The 26,082-nt window shown below is 46.7% G+C and overlaps 2 protein-coding genes across 6 annotated transcripts in view; one reads left to right on the plus strand and one right to left on the minus strand.

Moving 5' to 3' along the window:
* LOC139978062 (beta-adducin-like) overlaps positions 1-26,082 on the minus strand; it is a 537,403-nt gene that overhangs the window by 420,316 nt on the left and 91,005 nt on the right. The window lies entirely within an intron of this gene.
* Positions 1-26,082, plus strand: part of LOC139978063 (uncharacterized) — a 419,511-nt gene that overhangs the window by 384,207 nt on the left and 9,222 nt on the right. Inside the window, exons 1-2 of one of the 2 annotated variants that reach the window (XR_011796897.1) lie at positions 22,850-23,104; positions 25,705-25,862. The exons of the other annotated variant lie outside the window; for it this stretch is intronic. The gene's annotated coding sequence lies outside the window, so the exon portion shown is untranslated. Of the gene's footprint in view, positions 1-22,849; positions 23,105-25,704; positions 25,863-26,082 lie in introns of those variants that run through there. 2 annotated transcript variants of the gene reach the window in all.

A 26,082-nucleotide genomic window follows, 5' to 3' on the forward strand; every position in this document is an offset into this window, starting at 1 on the left:
AGAGTCTCGATCATCAGCTCGTACAGTGCGCCGAGCCATCGCGCCACTGTATGGACTGAGATATTAGGTGGATTAACTAATACTTACAGCTCCCCGTGCAGGCACTTGCTGTAAAAGACGTCATCACCCGGGGTTCGAACCAGGGATGCAAAAGAGAGTCTCGATCATCAGCTCGTACAGTGCGCCGAGCCATCGCGCCACTGTATGGACTGAGATATTAGGTGGATTAACTAATACTTACAGCTCCCCGTGCAGGCACTTGCTGTAAAAGACGTCATCATCCGGGGTTCGAACCATGGATGCAAAAGAGAGTCTCGATCATCAGCTCGTACAGTGCGCCGAGCCATCGCGCCACTGTATGGACTGAGATATTAGGTGGATTAACTAATACTTACAGCTCCCCGTGCAGGCACTTGCTGTAAAAGATCGGCAAAAGACGTCATCACCCGGGGTTCGAACCAGGGATGCAAAAGAGAGTCTCGATCATCAGCTCGTACAGTGCGCCGAGCCATCTCGCCACTGTATGGACTGAGATATTAGGTGGATTAACTAATACTTACAGCTCCCCGTGCAGGCACTTGCTGTAAAAGATCGGCAAAAGACGTCATCACCCGGGGTTCGAACCAGGGATGCAAAAGAGAGTCTCGATCATCAGCTCGTACAGTGCGCCGAGCCATCGCGCCACTGTATGGACTGAGATATTAGGTGGATTAACTAATACTTACAGCTCCCCGTGCAGGCACTTGCTGTAAAAGACGTCATCACCCGGGGTTCGAACCAGGGATGCAAAAGAGAGTCTCGATCATCAGCTCGTACAGTGCGCCGAGCCATCGCGCCACTGTATGGACTGAGATATTAGGTGGATTAACTAATACTTACAGCTCCCCGTGCAGGCACTTGCTGTAAAAGATCGGCAAAAGACGTCATCACCCGGGGTTCGAACCAGGGATGCAAAAGAGAGTCTCGATCATCAGCTCGTACAGTGCGCCGAGCCATCGCGCCACTGTATGGACTGAGATATTAGGTGGATTAACTAATACTTACAGCTCCCCGTGCAGGCACTTGCTGTAAAAGACGTCATCACCCGGGGTTCGAACCAGGGATGCAAAAGAGAGTCTCGATCATCAGCTCTTACAGTGCGCCGAGCCATCGCGCCACTGTATGGACTGAGATATTAGGTGGATTAACTAATACTTACAGCTCCCCGTGCAGGCACTTGCTGTAAAAGACGTCATCACCCGGGGTTCGAACCAGGGATGCAAAAGAGAGTCTCGATCATCAGCTCGTACAGTGCGCCGAGCCATCGCGCCACTGTATGGACTGAGATATTAGGTGGATTAACTAATACTTACAGCTCCCCGTGCAGGCACTTGCTGTAAAAGACGTCATCATCCGGGGTTCGAACCATGGATGCAAAAGAGAGTCTCGATCATCAGCTCGTACAGTGCGCCGAGCCATCGCGCCACTGTATGGACTGAGATATTAGGTGGATTAACTAATACTTACAGCTCCCCGTGCAGGCACTTGCTGTAAAAGATCGGCAAAAGACGTCATCACCCGGGGTTCGAACCAGGGATGCAAAAGAGAGTCTCGATCATCAGCTCGTACAGTGCGCCGAGCCATCGCGCCACTGTATGGACTGAGATATTAGGTGGATTAACTAATACTTACAGCTCCCCGTGCAGGCACTTGCTGTAAAAGATCGGCACAAGACGTCATCACCCGGGGTTCGAACCAGGGATGCAAAAGAGAGTCTCGATCATCAGCTCGTACAGTGCGCCGAGCCATCGCGCCACTGTATGGACTGAGATATTAGGTGGATTAACTAATACTTACAGCTCCCCGTGCAGGCACTTGCTGTAAAAGACGTCATCACCCGGGGTTCGAACCAGGGATGCAAAAGAGAGTCTCGATCATCAGCTCGTACAGTGCGCCGAGCCATCGCGCCACTGTATGGACTGAGATATTAGGTGGATTAACTAATACTTACAGCTCCCCGTGCAGGCACTTGCTGTAAAAGATCGGCAAAAGACGTCATCACCCGGGGTTCGAACCAGGGATGCAAAAGAGAGTCTCGATCATCAGCTCGTACAGTGCGCCGAGCCATCGCGACACTGTATGGACTGAGATATTAGGTGGATTAACTAATACTTACAGCTCCCCGTGCAGGCACTTGCTGTAAAAGACGTCATCACCCGGGGTTCGAACCAGGGATGCAAAAGAGAGTCTCGATCATCAGCTCGTACAGTGCGCCGAGCCATCGCGCCACTGTATGGACTGAGATATTAGGTGGATTAACTAATACTTACAGCTCCCCGTGCAGGCACTTGCTGTAAAAGATCGGCAAAAGACGTCATCACCCGGGGTTCGAACCAGGGATGCAAAAGAGAGTCTCGATCATCAGCTCGTACAGTGCGCCGAGCCATCGCGCCACTGTATGGACTGAGATATTAGGTGGATTAACTAATACTTACAGCTCCCCGTGCAGGCACTTGCTGTAAAAGACGTCATCACCCGGGGTTCGAACCAGGGATGCAAAAGAGAGTCTCGATCATCAGCTCGTACAGTGCGCCGAGCCATCGCGCCACTGTATGGACTGAGATATTAGGTGGATTAACTAATACTTACAGCTCCCCGTGCAGGCACTTGCTGTAAAAGACGTCATCACCCGGGGTTCGAACCAGGGATGCAAAAGAGAGTCTCGATCATCAGCTCGTACAGTGCGCCGAGCCATCGCGCCACTGTATGGACTGAGATATTAGGTGGATTAACTAATACTTACAGCTCCCCGTGCAGGCACTTGCTGTAAAAGATCGGCAAAAGACGTCATCACCCGGGGTTCGAACCAGGGATGCAAAAGAGAGTCTCGGTCATCAGCTCGTACAGTGCGCCGAGCCATCGCGCCACTGTATGGACTGAGATATTAGGTGGATTAACTAATACTTACAGCTCCCCGTGTAGGCACTTGCTGTAAAAGATCGGCAAAAGACGTCATCACCCGGGGTTCGAACCAGGGATGCAAAAGAGAGTCTCGATCATCAGCTCGTACAGTGCGCCGAGCCATCGCGCCACTGTATGGACTGAGATATTAGGTGGATTAACTAATACTTACAGCTCCCCGTGCAGGCACTTGCTGTAAAAGACGTCATCACCCGGGGTTCGAACCAGGGATGCAAAAGAGAGTCTCGATCATCAGCTCGTACAGTGCGCCGAGCCATCGCGCCACTGTATGGACTGAGATATTAGGTGGATTAACTAATACTTACAGCTCCCCGTGCAGGCACTTGCTGTAAAAGACGTCATCACCCGGGGTTCGAACCAGGGATGCAAAAGAGAGTCTCGATCATCAGCTCGTACAGTGCGCCGAGCCATCGCGCCACTGTATGGACTGAGATATTAGGTGGATTAACTAATACTTACAGCTCCCCGTGCAGGCACTTGCTGTAAAAGATCGGCAAAAGACGTCATCACCCGGGGTTCGAACCAGGGATGCAAAAGAGAGTCTCGATCATCAGCTCGTACAGTGCGCCGAGCCATCGCGCCACTGTATGGACTGAGATATTAGGTGGATTAACTAATACTTACAGCTTCCCGTGCAGGCACTTGCTGTAAAAGATCGGCAAAAGACGTCATCACCCGGGGTTCGAACCAGGGATGCAAAAGAGAGTCTCGATTATCAGCTCGTACAGTGCGCCGAGCCATCGCGCCACTGTATGGACTGAGATATTAGGTGGATTAACTAATACTTACAGCTCCCCGTGCAGGCACTTGCTGTAAAAGACGTCATCACCCGGGGTTCGAACCAGGGATGCAAAAGAGAGTCTCGATCATCAGCTCGTACAGTGCGCCGAGCCATCGCGCCACTGTATGGACTGAGATATTAGGTGGATTAACTAATACTTACAGCTCCCCGTGCAGGCACTTGCTGTAAAAGATCGGCAAAAGACGTCATCACCCGGGGTTCGAACCAGGGATGCAAAAGAGAGTCTCGATCATCAGCTCGTACAGTGCGCCGAGCCATCGCGCCACTGTATGGACTGAGATATTAGGTGGATTAACTAATACTTACAGCTCCCCGTGCAGGCACTTGCTGTAAAAGATCGGCAAAAGACGTCATCACCCGGGGTTCGAACCAGGGATGCAAAAGAGAGTCTCGATCATCAGCTCGTACAGTGCGCCGAGCCATCGCGCCACTGTATGGACTGAGATATTAGGTGGATTAACTAATACTTACAGCTTCCCGTGCAGGCACTTGCTGTAAAAGATCGGCAAAAGACGTCATCACCCGGGGTTCGAACCAGGGATGCAAAAGAGAGTCTCGATCATCAGCTCGTACAGTGCGCCGAGCCATCGCGCCACTGTATGGACTGAGATATTAGGTGGATTAACTAATACTTACAGCTCCCCGTGCAGGCACTTGCTGTAAAAGACGTCATCACCCGGGGTTCGAACCAGGGATGCAAAAGAGAGTCTCGATCATCAGCTCGTACAGTGCGCCGAGCCATCGCGCCACTGTATGGACTGAGATATTAGGTGGATTAACTAATACTTACAGCTCCCCGTGCAGGCACTTGCTGTAAAAGATCGGCAAAAGACGTCATCACACGGGGTTCGAACCAGGGATGCAAAAGAGAGTCTCGATCATCAGCTCGTACAGTGCGCCGAGCCATCGCGCCACTGTATGGACTGAGATATTAGGTGGATTAACTAATACTTACAGCTCCCCGTGCAGGCACTTGCTGTAAAAGACGTCATCACCCGGGGTTCGAACCAGGGATGCAAAAGAGAGTCTCGATCATCAGCTCGTACAGTGCGCCGAGCCATCGCGCCACTGTATGGACTGAGATATTAAGTGGATTAACTAATACTTACAGCTCCCCGTGCTGGCACTTGCTGTAAAAGATCGGCAAAAGACGTCATCACCCGGGGTTCGAACCAGGGATGCAAAAGAGAGTCTCGATCATCAGCTCGTACAGTGCGCCGAGCCATCGCGCCACTGTATGGACTGAGATATTAGGTGGATTAACTAATACTTACAGCTCCCCGTGCAGGCACTTGCTGTAAAAGACGTCATCACCCGGGGTTCGAACCAGGGATGCAAAAGAGAGTCTCGATCATCAGCTCGTACAGTGCGCCGAGCCATCGCGCCACTGTATGGACTGAGATATTAGGTGGATTAACTAATACTTACAGCTCCCCGTGCAGGCACTTGCTGCAAAAGATCGGCAAAAGACGTCATCACCCGGGGTTCGAACCAGGGATGCAAAAGAGAGTCTTGATCATCAGCTCGTACAGTGCGCCGAGCCATCGCGCCACTGTATGGACTGAGATATTAGGTGGATTAACTAATACTTACAGCTCCCCGTGCAGGCACTTGCTGTAAAAGATCGGCAAAAGACGTCATCACCCGGGGTTCGAACCAGGGATGCAAAAGAGAGTCTCGATCATCAGCTCGTACAGTGCGCCGAGCCATCGCGCCACTGTATGGACTGAGATATTAGGTGGATTAACTAATACTTACAGCTCCCCGTGCAGGCACTTGCTGTAAAAGATCGGCAAAAGACGTCATCACCCGGGGTTCGAACCAGGGATGCAAAAGAGAGTCTCGATCATCAGCTCGTACAGTGCGCCGAGCCATCGCGCCACTGTATGGACTGAGATATTAGGTGGATTAACTAATACTTACAGCTCCCCGTGCAGGCACTTGCTGTAAAAGACGTCATCACCCGGGGTTCGAACCAGGGATGCAAAAGAGAGTCTCGATCATCAGCTCGTACAGTGCGCCGAGCCATCGCGCCACTGTATGGACTGAGATATTAGGTGGATTAACTAATACTTACAGCTCCCCGTGCAGGCACTTGCTGTAAAAGACGTCATCACCCGGGGTTCGAACCAGGGATGCAAAAGAGAGTCTCGATCATCAGCTCTTACAGTGCGCCGAGCCATCGCGCCACTGTATGGACTGAGATATTAGGTGGATTAACTAATACTTACAGCTCCCCGTGCAGGCACTTGCTGTAAAAGATCGGCAAAAGACGTCATCACCCGGGGTTCGAACCAGGGATGCAAAAGAGAGTCTCGATCATCAGCTCGTACAGTGCGCCGAGCCATCGCGCCACTGTATGGACTGAGATATTAGGTGGATTAACTAATACTTACAGCTCCCCGTGCAGGCACTTGCTGTAAAAGACGTCATCACCCGGGGTTCGAACCAGGGATGCAAACGAGAGTCTCGATCATCAGCTCGTACAGTGCACCGAGCCATCGCGCCACTGTATGGACTGAGATATTAGGTGGATTAACTAATACTTACAGCTCCCCGTGCAGGCACTTGCTGTAAAAGACGTCATCACCCGGGGTTCGAACCAGGGATGCAAAAGAGAGTCTCGATCATCAGCTCGTACAGTGCGCCGAGCCATCGCGCCACTGTATGGACTGAGATATTAGGTGGATTAACTAATACTTACAGCTCCCCGTGCAGGCACTTGCTGTAAAAGATCGGCAAAAGACGTCATCACCCGGGGTTCGAACCAGGGATGCAAACGAGAGTCTCGATCATCAGCTCGTACAGTGCGCCGAGCCATCGCGCCACTGTATGGACTGAGATATTAGGTGGATTAACTAATACTTACAGCTCCCCGTGCAGGCACTTGCTGTAAAAGATCGGCAAAAGACGTCATCACCCGGGGTTCGAACCAGGGATGCAAAAGAGAGTCTCGATCATCAGCTCGTACAGTGCGCCGAGCCATCGCGCCACTGTATGGACTGAGATATTAGGTGGATTAACTAATACTTACAGCTCCCCGTGTAGGCACTTGCTGTAAAAGATCGGCAAAAGACGTCATCACCCGGGGTTCGAACCAGGGATGCAAAAGAGAGTCTCGATCATCAGCTCGTACAGTGCGCCGAGCCATCGCGCCACTGTATGGACTGAGATATTAGGTGGATTAACTAATACTTACAGCTCCCCGTGCAGGCACTTGCTGTAAAAGACGTCATCACCCGGGGTTCGAACCAGGGATGCAAAAGAGAGTCTCGATCATCAGCTCGTACAGTGCGCCGAGCCATCGCGCCACTGTATGGACTGAGATATTAGGTGGATTAACTAATACTTACAGCTCCCCGTGCAGGCACTTGCTGTAAAAGACGTCATCACCCGGGGTTCGAACCAGGGATGCAAAAGAGAGTCTCGATCATCAGCTCGTACAGTGCGCCGAGCCATCGCGCCACTGTATGGACTGAGATATTAGGTGGATTAACTAATACTTACAGCTCCCCGTGCAGGCACTTGCTGTAAAAGATCGGCAAAAGACGTCATCACCCGGGGTTCGAACCAGGGATGCAAAAGAGAGTCTCGATCATCAGCTCGTACAGTGCGCCGAGCCATCGCGCCACTGTATGGACTGAGATATTAGGTGGATTAACTAATACTTACAGCTCCCCGTGTAGGCACTTGCTGTAAAAGATCGGCAAAAGACGTCATCACCCGGGGTTCGAACCAGGGATGCAAAAGAGAGTCTCGATCATCAGCTCGTACAGTGCGCCGAGCCATCGCGCCACTGTATGGACTGAGATATTAGGTGGATTAACTAATACTTACAGCTCCCCGTGTAGGCACTTGCTGTAAAAGATCGGCAAAAGACGTCATCACCCGGGGTTCGAACCAGGGATGCAAAAGAGAGTCTCGATCATCAGCTCGTACAGTGCGCCGAGCCATCGCGCCACTGTATGGACTGAGATATTAGGTGGATTAACTAATACTTACAGCTCCCCGTGCAGGCACTTGCTGTAAAAGACGTCATCACCCGGGGTTCGAACCAGGGATGCAAAAGAGAGTCTCGATCATCAGCTCGTACAGTGCGCCGAGCCATCGCGCCACTGTATGGACTGAGATATTAGGTGGATTAACTAATACTTACAGCTCCCCGTGCAGGCACTTGCTGTAAAAGATCGGCAAAAGACGTCATCACCCGGGGTTCGAACCAGGGATGCAAAAGAGAGTCTCGATCATCAGCTCGTACAGTGCGCCGAGCCATCGCGCCACTGTATGGACTGAGATATTAGGTGGATTAACTAATACTTACAGCTCCCCGTGCAGGCACTTGCTGTAAAAGACGTCATCACCCGGGGTTCGAACCAGGGATGAAAAAGAGAGTCTCGATCATCAGCTCGTACAGTGCGCCGAGCCATCGCGCCACTGTATGGACTGAGATATTAGGTGGATTAACTAATACTTACAGCTCCCCGTGCAGGCACTTGCTGTAAAAGACGTCATCACCCGGGGTTCGAACCAGGGATGCAAAAGAGAGTCTCGATCATCAGCTCGTACAGTGCGCCGAGCCATCGCGCCACTGTATGGACTGAGATATTAGGTGGATTAACTAATACTTACAGCTCCCCGTGCAGGCACTTGCTGTAAAAGACGTCATCACCCGGGGTTCGAACCAGGGATGCAAAAGAGAGTCTCGATCATCAGCTCGTACAGTGCGCCGAGCCATCGCGCCACTGTGTGGACTGAGATATTAGGTGGATTAACTAATACTTACAGCTCCCCGTGCAGGCACTTGCTATAAAAGATCGGCAAAAGACGTCATCACCCGGGGTTCGAACCAGGGATGCAAAAGAGAGTCTCGATCATCAGCTCGTACAGTGCGCCGAGCCATCGCGCCACTGTATGGACTGAGATATTAGGTGGATTAACTAATACTTACAGCTCCCCGTGCAGGCACTTGCTGTAAAAGACGTCATCACCCGGGGTTCGAACCAGGGATGCAAAAGAGAGTCTCGATCATCAGCTCGTACAGTGCGCCGAGCCATCGCGCCACTGTATGGACTGAGATATTAGGTGGATTAACTAATACTTACAGCTCCCCATGCAGGCACTTGCTGTAAAAGATCGGCAAAAGACGTCATCACCCGGGGTTCGAACCAGGGATGCAAAAGAGAGTCTCGATCATCAGCTCGTACAGTGCGCCGAGCCATCGCGCCACTGTATGGACTGAGAAATTAGGTGGATTAACTAATACTTACAGCTCCCCGTGCAGGCACTTGCTGTAAAAGACGTCATCACCCGGGATTCGAACCAGGGATGCAAAAGAGAGTCTCGATCATCAGCTCGTACAGTGCGCCGAGCCATAGCGCCACTGTATGGACTGAGATATTAGGTGGATTAACTAATACTTACAGCTCCCCGTGCAGGCACTTGCTGTAAAAGACGTCATCACCCGGGGTTCGAACCAGGGATGCAAAAGAGAGTCTCGATCATCAGCTCGTACAGTGCGCCGAGCCATCGCGCCACTGTATGGACTGAGATATTAGGTGGATTAACTAATACTTACAGCTCCCCGTGCAGGCACTTGCTGTAAAAGATCGGCAAAAGACGTCATCACCCGGGGTTCGAACCAGGGATGCAAAAGAGAGTCTCGATCATCAGCTCGTACAGTGCGCCGAGCCATCGCGCCACTGTATGGACTGAGATATTAGGTGGATTAACTAATACTTACAGCTCCCCGTGCAGGCACTTGCTGTAAAAGATCGGCAAAAGACGTCATCACCCGGGGTTCGAACCAGGGATGCAAAAGAGAGTCTCGATCATCAGCTCGTACAGTGCGCCGAGCCATCGCGCCACTGTATGGACTGAGATATTAGGTGGATTAACTAATACTTACAGCTCCCCGTGCAGGCACTTGCTGTAAAAGACGTCATCACCCGGGGTTCGAACCAGGGATGCAAAAGAGAGTCTCGATCATCAGCTCGTACAGTGCGCCGAGCCATCGCGCCACTGTATGGACTGAGATATTAGGTGGATTAACTAATACTTACAGCTCCCCGTGCAGGCACTTGCTGTAAAAGATCGGCAAAAGACGTCATCACCCGGGGTTCGAACCAGGGATGCAAAAGAGAGTCTCGATCATCAGCTCGTACAGTGCGCCGAGCCATCGCGCCACTGTATGGACTGAGATATTAGGTGGATTAACTAATACTTACAGCTCCCCGTGTAGGCACTTGCTGTAAAAGATCGGCAAAAGACGTCATCACCCGGGGTTCGAACCAGGGATGCAAAAGAGAGTCTCGATCATCAGCTCGTACAGTGCGCCGAGCCATCGCGCCACTGTATGGACTGAGATATTAGGTGGATTAACTAATACTTACAGCTCCCCGTGCAGGCACTTGCTGTAAAAGACGTCATCACCCGGGGTTCGAACCAGGGATGCAAAAGAGAGTCTCGATCATCAGCTCGTACAGTGCGCCGAGCCATCGCGCCACTGTATGGACTGAGATATTAGGTGGATTAACTAATACTTACAGCTCCCCGTGCAGGCACTTGCTGTAAAAGACGTCATCACCCGGGGTTCGAACCAGGGATGCAAAAGAGAGTCTCGATCATCAGCTCGTACAGTGCGCCGAGCCATCGCGCCACTGTATGGACTGAGATATTAGGTGGATTAACTAATACTTACAGCTCCCCGTGCAGGCACTTGCTGTAAAAGATCGGCAAAAGACGTCATCACCCGGGGTTCGAACCAGGGATGCAAAAGAGAGTCTCGATCATCAGCTCGTACAGTGCGCCGAGCCATCGCGCCACTGTATGGACTGAGATATTAGGTGGATTAACTAATACTTACAGCTCCCCGTGCAGGCACTTGCTGTAAAAGACGTCATCACCCGGGGTTCGAACCAGGGATGCAAAAGAGAGTCTCGATCATCAGCTCGTACAGTGCGCCGAGCCATCGCGCCACTGTATGGACTGAGATATTAGGTGGATTAACTAATACTTACAGCTCCCCGTGCAGGCACTTGCTGTAAAAGATCGGCAAAAGACGAACCAGGGATGCAAAAGAGAGTCTCGATCATCAGCTCGTACAGTGCGCCGAGCCATCGCGCCACTGTATGGACTGAGATATTAGGTGGATTAACTAATACTTACAGCTCCCCGTGCAGGCACTTGCTGTAAAAGACGTCATCACCCGGGGTTCGAACCAGGGATGCAAAAGAGAGTCTCGATCATCAGCTCGTACAGTGCGCCGAGCCATCGCGCCACTGTATGGACTGAGATATTAGGTGGATTAACTAATACTTACAGCTCCCCGTGCAGGCACTTGCTGTAAAAGATCGGCAAAAGACGTCATCACCCGGGGTTCGAACCAGGGATGCAAAAGAGAGTCTCGATCATCAGCTCGTACAGTGCGCCGAGCCATCGCGCCACTGTATGGACTGAGATATTAGGTGGATTAACTAATACTTACAGCTCCCCGTGCAGGCACTTGCTGTAAAAGATCGGCAAAAGACGTCATCACCCGGGGTTCGAACCAGGGATGCAAAAGAGAGTCTCGATCATCAGCTCGTACAGTGCGCCGAGCCATCGCGCCACTGTATGGACTGAGATATTAGGTGGATTAACTAATACTTACAGCTCCCCGTGCAGGCACTTGCTGTAAAAGACGTCATCACCCGGGGTTCGAACCAGGGATGCAAAAGAGAGTCTCGATCATCAGCTCGTACAGTGCGCCGAGCCATCGCGCCACTGTATGGACTGAGATATTAGGTGGATTAACTAATACTTACAGCTCCCCGTGCAGGCACTTGCTGTAAAAGACGTCATCACCCGGGGTTCGAACCAGGGATGCAAAAGAGAGTCTCGATCATCAGCTCGTACAGTGCGCCGAGCCATCGCGCCACTGTATGGACTGAGATATTAGGTGGATTAACTAATACTTACAGCTCCCCGTGCAGGCACTTGCTGTAAAAGACGTCATCACCCGGGGTTCGAACCAGGGATGCAAAAGAGAGTCTCGATCATCAGCTCTTACAGTGCGCCGAGCCATCGCGCCACTGTATGGACTGAGATATTAGGTGGATTAACTAATACTTACAGCTCCCCGTGCAGGCACTTGCTGTAAAAGACGTCATCACCCGGGGTTCGAACCAGGGATGCAAAAGAGAGTCTCGATCATCAGCTCGTACAGTGCGCCGAGCCATCGCGCCACTGTATGGACTGAGATATTAGGTGGATTAACTAATACTTACAGCTCCCCATGCAGGCACTTGCTGTAAAAGATCGGCAAAAGACGTCATCACCCGGGGTTCGAACCAGGGATGCAAAAGAGAGTCTCGATCATCAGCTCGTACAGTGCGCCGAGCCATCGCGCCACTGTATGGACTGAGATATTAGGTGGATTAACTAATACTTACAGCTCCCCGTGCAGGAACTTGCTGTAAAAGATCGGCAAAAGACGTCATCACCCGGGGTTCGAACCAGGGATGCAAAAGAGAGTCTCGATCATCAGCTCGTACAGTGCGCCGAGCCATCGCGCCACTGTATGGACTGAGATATTAGGTGGATTAACTAATACTTACAGCTCCCCGTGCAGGCACTTGCTGTAAAAGATCGGCAAAAGACGTCATCACCCGGGGTTCGAACCAGGGATGCAAAAGAGAGTCTCGATCATCAGCTCGTACAGTGCGCCGAGCCATCGCGCCACTGTATGGACTGAGATATTAGGTGGATTAACTAATACTTACAGCTCCCCGTGCAGGCACTTGCTGTAAAAGACGTCATCACCCGGGGTTCGAACCAGGGATGCAAAAGAGAGTCTCGATCATCAGCTCGTACAGTGCGCCGAGCCATCGCGCCACTGTATGGACTGAGATATTAGGTGGATTAACTAATACTTACAGCTCCCCGTGCAGGCACTTGCTGTAAAAGACGTCATCACCCGGGGTTCGAACCAGGGATGCAAAAGAGAGTCTCGATCATCAGCTCGTACAGTGCGCCGAGCCATCGCGCCACTGTATGGACTGAGATATTAGGTGGATTAACTAATACTTACAGCTCCCCGTGCAGGCACTTGCTGTAAAAGATCGGCAAAAGACGTCATCACCCGGGGTTCGAACCAGGGATGCAAAAGAGAGTCTCGATCATCAGCTAGTACAGTGCGCCGAGCCATCGCGCCACTGTATGGACTGAGATATTAGGTGGATTAACTAATACTTACAGCTCCCCGTGCAGGCACTTGCTGTAAAAGACGTCATCACCCGGGGTTCGAACCACGGATGCAAAAGAGAGTCTCGATCATCAGCTCGTACAGTGCGCCGAGCCATCGCGCCACTGTATGGACTGAGATATTAGGTGGATTAACTAATACTTACAGCTCCCCGTGCAGGCACTTGCTGTAAAAGACGTCATCACCCGGGGTTCGAACCAGGGATGCAAAAGAGAGTCTCGATCATAAGCTCGTACAGTGCGCCGAGCCATCGCGCCACTGTATGGACTGAGATATTAGGTGGATTAACTAATACTTACAGCTCCCCGTGCAGGCACTTGCTGTAAAAGATCGGCAAAAGACGTCATCACCCGGGGTTCGAACCACGGATGCAAAAGAGAGTCTCGATCATCAGCTAGTACAGTGCGCCGAGCCATCGCGCCACTGTATGGACTGAGATATTAGGTGGATTAACTAATACTTACAGCTCCCCGTGCAGGCACTTGCTGTAAAAGACGTCATCACCCGGGGTTCGAACCAGGGATGCAAAAGAGAGTCTCGATCATCAGCTCGTACAGTGCGCCGAGCCATCGCGCCACTGTATGGACTGAGATATTAGGTGGATTAACTAATACTTACAGCTCCCCGTGCAGGCACTTGCTGTAAAAGATCGGCAAAAGACGTCATCACCCGGGGTTCGAACCAGGGATGCAAAAGAGAGTCTCGATCATCAGCTCGTACAGTGCGCCGAGCCATCGCGCCACTGTATGGACTGAGATATTAGGTGGATTAACTAATACTTACAGCTCCCCGTGCAGGCACTTGCTGTAAAAGATCGGCAAAAGACGTCATCACCCGGGGTTCGAACCAGGGATGCAAAAGAGAGTCTCGATCATCAGCTCGTACAGTGCGCCGAGCCATCGCGCCACTGTATGGACTGAGATATTAGGTGGATTAACTAATACTTACAGCTCCCCGTGCAGGCACTTGCTGTAAAAGACGTCATCACCCGGGGTTCGAACCAGGGATGCAAAAGAGAGTCTCGATCATCAGCTCTTACAGTGCGCCGAGCCATCGCGCCACTGTATGGACTGAGATATTAGGTGGATTAACTAATACTTACAGCTCCCCGTGCAGGCACTTGCTGTAAAAGATCGGCAAAAGACGTCGTCACCCGGGGTTCGAACCAGGGATGCAAAAGAGAGTCTCGATCATCAGCTCGTACAATGCGCCGAGCCATCGCGCCACTGTATGGACTGAGATATTAGGTGGATTAACTAATACTTACAGCTCCCCGTGCAGGCACTTGCTGTAAAAGATCGGCAAAAGACGTCATCACCCGGGGTTCGAACCAGGGATGCAAACGAGAGTCTCGATCATCAGCTCGTACAGTGCACCGAGCCATCGCGCCACTGTATGGACTGAGATATTAGGTGGATTAACTAATACTTACAGCTCCCCGTGCAGGCACTTGCTGTAAAAGACGTCATCACCCGGGGTTCGAACCAGGGATGCAAAAGAGAGTCTCGATCATCAGCTCGTACAGTGCGCCGAGCCATCGCGCCACTGTATGGACTGAGATATTAGGTGGATTAACTAATACTTACAGCTCCCCGTGCAGGCACTTGCTGTAAAAGACGTCATCACCCGGGGTTCGAACCAGGGATGCAAAAGAGAGTCTCGATCATCAGCTCGTACAGTGCGCCGAGCCATCGCGCCACTGTATGGACTGAGATATTAGGTGGATTAACTAATACTTACAGCTCCCCGTGCAGGCACTTGCTGTAAAAGATCGGCAAAAGACGTCATCACCCGGGGTTCGAACCAGGGATGCAAAAGAGAGTCTCGATCATCAGCTAGTACAGTGCGCCGAGCCATCGCGCCACTGTATGGACTGAGATATTAGGTGGATTAACTAATACTTACAGCTCCCCGTGCAGGCACTTGCTGTAAAAGACGTCATCACCCGGGGTTCGAACCAGGGATGCAAAAGAGAGTCTCGATCATCAGCTCGTACAGTGCGCCGAGCCATCGCGCCACTGTATGGACTGAGATATTAGGTGGATTAACTAATACTTACAGCTCCCCGTGCAGGCACTTGCTGTAAAAGACGTCATCACCCGGGGTTCGAACCAGGGATGCAAAAGAGAGTCTCGATCATCAGCTCGTACAGTGCGCCGAGCCATCTCGCCACTGTATGGACTGAGATATTAGGTGGATTAACTAATACTTACAGCTCCCCGTGCAGGCACTTGCTGTAAAAGACGTCATCACCCGGGGTTCGAACCAGGGATGCAAAAGAGAGTCTCGATCATCAGCTCGTACAGTGCGCCGAGCCATCGCGCCACTGTATGGACTGAGATATTAGGTGGATTAACTAATACTTACAGCTCCCCGTGTAGGCACTTGCCGTAAAAGATCGGCAAAAGACGTCATCACCCGGGGTTCGAACCAGGGATGCAAAAGAGAGTCTCGATCATCAGCTCGTACAGTGCGCCGAGCCATCGCGCCACTGTATGGACTGAGATATTAGGCGGATTAACTTATACTTACAGCTCCCCGTGTAGGCACTTGCTGTAAAAGATCGGCAAAAGACGTCATCACCCGGGGTTCGAACCAGGGATGCAAAAGAGAGTCTCGATCATCAGCTCGTACAGTGCGCCGAGCCATCGCGCCACTGTATGGACTGAGATATTAGGTGGATTAACTAATACTTACAGCTCCCCGTGCAGGCACTTGCTGTAAAAGATCGGCAAAAGACGTCATCACCCGGGGTTCGAACCAGGGATGCAAAAGAGAGTCTCGATCATCAGCTCGTACAGTGCGCCGAGCCATCGCGCCACTGTATGGACTGAGATATTAGGTGGATTAACTAATACTTACAGCTCCCCGTGCAGGCACTTGCTGTAAAAGACGTCATCACCCGGGGTTCGAACCAGGGATGCAAAAGAGAGTCTCGATCATCAGCTCGTACAGTGCGCCGAGCCATCGCGCCACTGTATGGACTGAGATATTAGGTGGATTAACTAATACTTACAGCTCCCCGTGCAGGCACTTGCTGTAAAAGATCGGCAAAAGACGTCATCACCCGGGGTTCGAACCAGGGATGCAAAAGAGAGTCTCGATCATCAGCTCGTACAGTGCGCCGAGCCATCGCGCCACTGTATGGACTGAGATATTAGGTGGATTAACTAATACTTACAGCTCCCCGTGCAGGCACTTGCTGTAAAAGACGTCATCACCCGGGGTTCGAACCAGGGATGCAAAAGAGAGTCTCGATCATCAGCTCGTACAGTGCGCCGAGCCATCGCGCCACTGTATGGACTGAGATATTAGGTGGATTAACTAATACTTACAGCTCCCCGTGTAGGCACTTGCTGTAAAAGATCGGCAAAAGACGTCATCACCCGGGGTTCGAACCAGGGATGCAAAAGAGAGTCTCGATCATCAGCTCGTACAGTGCGCCGAGCCATCGCGCCACTGTATGGACTGAGATATTAGGTGGATTAACTAATACTTACAGCTCCCCGTGCAGGCACTTGCTGTAAAAGACGTCATCACCCGGGGTTCGAACCAGGGATGCAAAAGAGAGTCTCGATCATCAGCTCGTACAGTGCGCCGAGCCATCGCGCCACTGTATGGACTGAGATATTAGGTGGATTAACTAATACTTACAGCTCCCCGTGCAGGCACTTGCTGTAAAAGATCGGCAAAAGACGTCATCACCCGGGGTTCGAACCAGGGATGCAAAAGAGAGTCTCGATCATCAGCTAGTACAGTGCGCCGAGCCATCGCGCCACTGTATGGACTGAGATATTAGGTGGATTAACTAATACTTACAGCTCCCCGTGCAGGCACTTGCTGTAAAAGACGTCATCACCCGGGGTTCGAACCAGGGATGCAAAAGAGAGTCTCGATCATCAGCTCGTACAGTGCGCCGAGCCATCGCGCCACTGTATGGACTGAGATATTAGGTGGATTAACTAATACTTACAGCTCCCCGTGCAGGCACTTGCTGTAAAAGACGTCATCACCCGGGGTTCGAACCAGGGATGCAAAAGAGAGTCTCGATCATCAGCTCGTACAGTGCGCCGAGCCATCGCGCCACTGTATGGACTGAGATATTAGGTGGATTAACTAATACTTACAGCTCCCCGTGCAGGCACTTGCTGTAAAAGACGTCATCACCCGGGGTTCGAACCAGGGATGCAAAAGAGAGTCTCGATCATCAGCTCGTACAGTGCGCCGAGCCATCGCGCCACTGTATGGACTGAGATATTAGGTGGATTAACTAATACTTACAGCTCCCCGTGCAGGCACTTGCTGTAAAAGACGTCATCACCCGGGGTTCGAACCAGGGATGCAAAAGAGAGTCTCGATCATCAGCTCGTACAGTGCGCCGAGCCATCGCGCCACTGTATGGACTGAGATATTAGGTGGATTAACTAATACTTACAGCTCCCCGTGCAGGCACTTGCTGTAAAAGATCGGCAAAAGACGTCATCACCCGGGGTTCGAACCAGGGATGCAAAAGAGAGTCTCGATCATCAGCTCGTACAGTGCGCCGAGCCATCGCGCCACTGTATGGACTGAGATATTAGGTGGATTAACTAATACTTACAGCTTCCCGTGCAGGCACTTGCTGTAAAAGACGTCATCACCCGGGGTTCGAACCAGGGATGCAAAAGAGAGTCTCGATCATCAGCTCGTACAGTGCGCCGAGCCATCGCGCCACTGTATGGACTGAGATATTAGGTGGATTAACTAATACTTACAGCTCCCCGTGCAGGCACTTGCTGTAAAAGATCGGCAAAAGACGTCATCACCCGGGGTTCGAACCAGGGATGCAAAAGAGAGTCTCGATCATCAGCTCGTACAGTGCGCCGAGCCATCGCGCCACTGTATGGACTGAGATATTAGGTGGATTAACTAATACTTACAGCTCCCCGTGTAGGCACTTGCCGTAAAAGATCGGCAAAAGACGTCATCACCCGGGGTTCGAACCACGGATGCAAAAGCGAGTCTCGATCATCAGCTCGTACAGTGCGCCGAGCCATCGCGCCACTGTATGGACTGAGATATTAGGCGGATTAACTAATACTTACAGCTCCCCGTGTAGGCACTTGCCGTAAAAGATCGGCAAAAGACGTCATCACCCGGGGTTCGAACCACGGATGCAAAAGAGAGTCTCGATCATCAGCTCGTACAGTGCGCCGAGCCATCGCGCCACTGTATGGACTGAGATATTAGGCGGATTAACTAATACTTACAGCTCCCCGTGCAGGCACTTGCTGTAAAAGATCGGCAAAAGACGTCATCACCCGGGGTTCGAACCACGGATGCAAAAGAGAGTCTCGATCATCAGCTCGTACAGTGCGCCGAGCCATCGCGCCACTGTATGGACTGAGATATTAGGTGGATTAACTAATACTTACAGTACTAATACTACTACTTACTATATTATAATATTACTAATACTTGAGCTCAGCCAGAATAGGTTTGAGTAGTTTTCTGAAGCTAATCCTCAATTATACAATCTCTCTTTTTAAAGTTACCAATAATTCAAAATTTGGAATTCACTGTCAATAACTTTAAAAACTAAGAAAACAAGCTCCACATTTAGTAAATTGCTTAATCACATTAATTAAAATATCATATAATTGATTTATTGTCGAAACGTTTAATTTGATTTTTAATTTTTTCTTCTCTTTTCTTTCTTCAGGGAGTCTTCTACATTATTAAGCTATTGTATGCTTTATAGAAGACTTCCTTTCACCTTGTATATTTGCACGTGAAAAAACAAAATAAACCAAATCAAATCAAACCAAATTCCTACCAAGAATAGCAGACCAATGAACTTCATGTACAGGCGAAATTATAACCAGATAAAATCAGGCGTTTTAACTATGAAATCGAAAACAAAAACTGGAACGATGTTTTAAGCCAAACTGATGTTAATGCATGCTTACGACACTTTCTTTGAATCCTTTAATTATACCTATAATAATTGTTTTCCAATATGTTATGTAAGCAAAAAGGAAACGACGTAAAAAGAAACATCCATGGATTACAACTGGAATGTTGACATCTATCAAAAGAAAGAACAAGCTCTTTAAAAGTTATTTAACAGCACCTACTGATGTTAACAAGGCTACGTATAAGCATTATCGCAATAAGCTTAACCATATTATAAGATTTTCTAACAGATTGTATTTCTATGATAAATTCAAAAATAATAGAAATAATATAAGTGTAACTTGGAATACAATTAACGAAGTTCTAAACACCAACCGAAAAAAGGTGGATATCCTGCTGCTTTTAAAACTGGTGATCAAGAAATCAGCAACGAGAATGACATTGCCAGCTACTTTAACAAATATTTTGTAAACATTGGACCCTCACTTGCAAGAAATATTACAAATAAAGGTAGAACAGAATATATTATTCATAATAATAACAGAAACAGTCAATCTATGTTCATTAATCCTGTCAGTGAGGAAGAACTTTCAATAGTTGCTATTTACAGCCTGAAACCCCAAAAAGCAGCGGGATATGACGATTTTAAACCAGATATAATAAGAAATGTTATTCACTTCATCGCCAAACCATTGACTTATATTTGTAATTTATCTTTTACTTCTGGTACATTTCCAGATAAACTAAAGATTGCTAAGGTTATACCAATTTTTAAAAAAGGTGACCAAGATGTATATAAAAATTACCGTCCTATTTCTTTTTTATCATGTTTTTCAAACATTATCGATAGGCTTATGTACAATCGTATCTTTAAGTTTCTAACCAAGTTTAATATCCTGTGCAACAATCAATATGGCTTCCGCCCAAAGCATTCTACAGAACTTGCTTTGGCAAATGCTATTGAAAGAAATATGTTCTAGTCTTGATAATACCAAAATATTTATTGGAGTGTTCCTTGATCTCTCCAAGGCATTTGATACTATTGACCATACCATTTTGCTAAGTAAATTATCTTTGTATGGTGTAAGGGGAACAACCCTTGACTGGTTGAGCAGCTATTTATCCAATAGACATCAGTATACTTCATATAAAAACTCTAAATCCGAACACGCTTTAACCCGTTGTGGTGTTCCACAGGGCTCAATATTAGGACCACTGTTGTTCATAATATATGTCAATGACATTTGCCAGGTGTCAACAATTGCCAAGACTATTTTGTTTGCTGATGATACCAATATTTTCTTCGAGTTCGAAAACGTACATAGAGTACATGATACCGTCTCTACTGCATTAACTAAATTCACTAACTGGTTTGCTGCTAATAAGTTATCACTTAATGCAGACAAAACTAACTATATAGTATTTAATGGAAGAAGAACGCTTAACTGGAATAATGACATAATAATGGACGGTAAAGTAATGAAACAAGTATCAACTACTAAATTCTAGGGGTTAATATTGATAGTAAACTTCCATGGAGTGACCATATTACAAAAGTTTGCAACAACGTTGCAAGAGGTGCAGGAATTTTATTTTTTATTTATTTTTTCATTTTTTTGCCACAAAAGCCACAAAAGTTTTAGCAATGCTAAAACATTTCCTTCCCAGAATATACTCAGAATGCTTTATCAAACTTTAATAGCACCACTGACATCTGTATTACTGCTTGATTATCTGGTCTGGTACAAGTGTTTCTCATTTAAGTCACCTTAAATTACTTCAAAAGAGTGCAATACGTCATATATCTCACGCAGCAACCCGTGAACATACAAGCCCCCTCTTTAAGAAACTCAATTTATTGAAATTAGATGACATTATAAAAGTTAATATTGCAACATTTACATACAAGGCTTGGAATGGATCATTGCCAATCAGTTTTCGAAATTTTATAAATAGCAACACAGATTTCCATAATCATAATACCAGAACGGCTAGCAACGCACATTATAAATCATATAAAACACGCACTGGTATGTTAAGCCTCAGAAACCGTGCAACCAAACTTTGGAATTCTCTGTCAATAACTTTAAAAACTAAGAAAACAAACTCCACATTTAGTAAATGTCTTACTAAAGAAATTATCATGTCTTATTAATTATGATTTAGCTGCATAGTCGCATAGCAGCATATTCACATATTAAAGCATATACGTATTGTTATTAACATTATTTTCACTATTTTCTATCTTTTCTTCATGGGAGTCTTCTGTTTTGTTAAGCCAGCATAGGCTTTTCAGAAGACTTCCATTCACATTGTAATATTTATGTGAAAAAAAAACAAATAAATGAATGAATGAATATATATATATATATATATATATATATATATATATATATATATACATATATATATATATATATATATATATATATATATATATATATATATATATATATATATATATATATATATATATATAAACATTAGTGAGAGAGGAAAAATGTCCATATCTTATGGATGAAATAAATCTCTGTCTATCTAATATCCTCATCAATAAAAATACTGTTAAAAAGAGTTTCATCGTTCTCTTCGCGTAAGAGAGGGTTATGTTAAATTGGTTGGATAAGCATCTCCTCTCTTGGCATAAAGGGGACTTATAGGGTGCGAACACTCGCGCAAAAAGAAACGTATAATGCCGGTAATCTAACCTAGTTTCGAATGAGATGTAACAAAAGTGTTGGACACCACCGTCGATCCCAGAAAATACACACACACAGCTTGCTACCATCGGTAATTAGACACTAGTTTACAGTCAGTGCATACAGCTGCGGTCAATACCTACAACACAGTGTACAGACAATACAGCGATGGACATCTTAGGTCCAGCTATAATATAACAAGGTATCACGTTTCATTACCGTACTGTACTGTCTGCACTTTGTAGCGACACGAACAAATCGTCACTTGCAAGCCACGGAAAGTTAACTTTTTCAGCTCGCCGAACGTGGTTTTGGGCGACTCTCCAATGCCTTTAAATTGAACCAATTTTGGCTCAACTACAAAACTCCCCAGCCCCCTAGCTCCCATCCATGCACTTAAAAGCTTCTTGAAGGATCTTATTACTTAATTTCTGTTTTCATACGTTTTTAAAATAAACAATTAAGATGACAAGCAAGAAACATAACATATGTAAAGACATTCTAGTCATTCATGCTCTTCAACATGCAAGCCACACAAAAAAAAAAAAAAAAAAATCAAGATTGATAACGGGTCAAAAAAGATGTTCTCCTGATGCTTTTTGGAACATTTCCCGAGATAGAATAACAATCGGGCGGATCGATATCGACTCTAATAGGAGTCGTCGTCGTCGTCGTCGTCGTCCTATGAGTCATGACTGACCCTTTGTGACCCTATTGATGATGACGTTCCAACCACTTCTATCCTGGGCATATCGGTGAGCTGCGCAGATGTTCATGCCGGTGATCTCTTTTATCCCGTCAGCCCATCGAACTTTTGGCCTACCACGTTTTCGTTGACCCTCAACATGACCTTGGGTAATGATCTTCTCCAAGTTGTCACCTTCTCTCCTAGAAATGTGTCCAAAATACTGCAGCTTGTTCTTATCTATCTTCTGACATAAGGTAGCCTTTGCTCCAATTTGGTTCTTGACAAAATCATTTGACTTACGTTCCTTCCATGATATCCTCAGCATCCTCCTCCAACACCACATTTCAAAAGCATGGATTTTCTTTCTGTCTACTGCTCCAAGAGCCCACGTCTCAGACCCATATGTAGCGATTGGAAAGACCAAAGCATTCATTATATGGATCTTGGTGTTCCTTGAGATCACTCTGTCTTTCCAGATGTCGGTGAGGTTTATAGCAGATGATCTAGCCATGGCGAGACGCCGTCGTATTTCTTGTGAGCATCCACCATCATCTAATAGGAGTATGCCACCCTAAATCAAAAAACTTTATTGAAATGTGCAGACGACACTGCCATACAATTTTACAAACACATATTTTGTATAAAACGTGCGTAGGCTAACAATGGTTTTGTATTGTTTTAAAGAAAACATCTTGCCTTGCTGTGCGGCCTGATGTAGCTACCGAAATGGAGATGGAGTTCGTTTCTACAAAGACGAAAGATTTAGGAGACAAAATTTCAACTGCATGACGGTCTAGAGGCCTACCAAGCTGTTTGAGGTGGGGATAGGCATAGGGCCACAGGCACTACTACTAATCGGTACTAGGCTAGGCTTCAACAACTAGTATTACGACAGTAAGAGTAGATCGGCATGTTTTGGTCATAAAGTCCAGGATTTCCTGTTTAGTTCCATTTTAGGCTTGGCTTACTACTTATTTGAGATCAAAGCAAACAAGCATAGGCCTATGGCTTCCTATGTCTAGGCCTACGACTGAGTTATACGACTGAGTTATAACAAGCCTAGCCTAGCCTAGACCTACAGTAGTTATACCAGTGCAACCAATGTAACCAAGATTCTAAAGTCTGACTGTAGCTGGGCTGAGTTAGGCCTAATGGACCTATTTGCAGACAATTAGCTGTGTATCTCAATCATAGGAATTGAAGTTGAATATGGCCATAAGAAGTAGCCTACTACTAGTACTACTATGGGCATAGCAATACATATTCAAAGTGGCTATTCTTACGACTAGTCGTAAGAATAATTTCCGACTACGCATGCGCAGTTGCTATTTTCACGACCAGAAGTACTATTTTTACGACGAGGAGTAACAATAATTTCAGGTTAGGGTTAGAGTAAGCGTTAGGATTGAGGTTTAGGGTTATATGTTTAGGGTTAGGGTTACTTTACCCCTACTACATGCGCAGTTGCTTTATTTACTTTACTGCGCTTGAATTTGCCTTTGTCGTAAGAATAGTTTATGAATAATTGTTACGACTAGTCGTAAGAATAGCCACGGCCATACATATTACTAGGTCTAATGCTATGCATGAAGGCCGAGACTGTCTATAGATAAACAGTCCTTCTCAAATTCACTTGAGCATTAAGAATTTGTTACTTGATAAACTACCCCAAATACTGCCACTAGGATTCATCCTTGAGCGCACCTAATTAATTCACCAGTCAACATGTATGATTGTAAACATAAGTGCTCTAAATCTAATGGCCAGCACTACTTTCCTGTGCTTGAAGACATGTTTGGCTTGACCACTGAAATAATACTGTGTGTGTTTAATCATGAATTTGTGCAGAGGAGCATTAAGTCTGCCTAGCATTACCAAATGGGGTAGATATTCAATATCCCCTTTTTTGGCCAACAACAGGTCGAGTCAGTTGGTATTGCAATAAGTATATGGAAGATGGTAATGGCTTAGCCTAAGATACTCCTAGGGTAAGCACCTAGCATGTTATGCAACAACGCTTTGATTGAAGATTTGTTAACAGACTTATCAGCCATAAGGCTAGTTCTAAATTAGCTAGGCCTTACACAGTTACAGTTTCAGCCAAAAACTCCATTAGGCCTATACAATTTGGCCTACTGCCACTGGCTGAAGTTTAAAACGATAGGGTTAAGACTTAGACTAGACTCAGTACATCAGCAGAAATCATTTAAGTCGAAGACTATATTGCTAGGGTTTTGCAGGCCTGCCAACTCTTGCGGTTTACTGTACAACTCTCACTGCAAGTCTTCAAAATTTAAGAAAGTTTGTTATACCTTTGAGTTTGACATCAGCGTCCTCGAAATTGGGTCTGTTCACGTTTCATGGTTGCCAAAGGTAGCAAATTTTCAAATTACAGTACAGAACTTCTATTCCAAATGAAAGAAATATAATTAATATCTGCAATTCATGAATTAGAATTGACCAGACCTTAAAACTATTCTGGAAATTATATTCAAGATGGTAGAAAAGTGTGACAATCTATAAATTTTCTAAAAGTTGTTCTTTTCTTAATGGTGGTGCCACTCCACCATTAATCAAACATATGTTGTTCATTAAAAGGCAATAATAATGAGTAGACAAACATGTCTTTAATTCATAACCTTACTAAAAAAGATATATAAACTCTTAATAGGTTCCAAGTTCGAAACAAAGAAAAGTGATCAACAAGACATAAATTTATTAAACACAAGCCATGCTTGTTATTATACTAACTACTAAGCAATACATTTCAATGTGTAACGCGCAGGCACACAAAATTCTTAGTAGTTGCATATTTGCACGCACTGTTCTGGCCTTCGGTTAAGCGTTAGGAGTTGAGACCGTTAACTTACTTAGCCCGATCTGATATTACAAGATGACTTCTCCTGAGCTGGATACCGATGAAGAGTACATTATCATTGGAAAATATCGTTCGTCAGGACTGTGCCCTGAAAATTCAACATTAAATCTAAGAAGATCGATACGGAAAAGATCAAAGAGTTTAGACTAACGGGAGAAATAAACAGCCACCGAGCTTTGTGCTGAAAAGTGTGACCAGTAATACTTTTAAATCAAGAAAAGCCAAAATCATGCAATTTAAATCATTGAAATTAAAAAAGGTTCACTGGCCAGTATCAAAAGTATTTGCAAACTTTGATACAGCATTCTGTTCTGTACAAGAATTGTTGATTGTACGCACCTTATTAGCAGTGTAAGAATACCTGCTTTTAGCACATTCAGTCATCGAGTAATCTTTTGTTAACTTTCAATAAGTATTTTTCAGCATGATTGGAAATCCTTAATAGCAGTATATTGTCTACAAAACTCAGACATAAATCACTTGAACATCAGTTGGTATGATTGTGTATGGTTCTGAATGCTATTTTCCTTTTTTTTTTAGGTGGGTGTGGATATGATTGGACCCCTTGCAGAGACCATCAATGGAAATAAGTACATCATAACCCTATGTGACTATTTTTCAAAATGGCCAGAGGCTGTTGCTGTAAGAGACAAAACAGTATAAACTGTTGCAAACTTTCTGTTTGAAACCATGGCCAGGTATATATCCATCTACTTTGTTTTTACTTTACATAACATATTTTTGAAGTTAGTTATGCAGACCTGCATTTGTTCTCAGTTTTACCTGTGACCCAGAAAGTGGCCAAATGGTTACAGGAATTTCTTGAAGTTGTTTTATAAGTTAATGTTAATAAAATGTTAGTGGGATAACGGTCAGTGCATCCAAGACCAGGTGTTATCTCAGTGCTTAACTTACTTG

This window comes from Apostichopus japonicus, chromosome 12, assembly GCF_037975245.1.
Source record: "Apostichopus japonicus isolate 1M-3 chromosome 12, ASM3797524v1, whole genome shotgun sequence".
NCBI lineage: Eukaryota > Metazoa > Echinodermata > Holothuroidea > Aspidochirotida > Stichopodidae > Apostichopus > Apostichopus japonicus.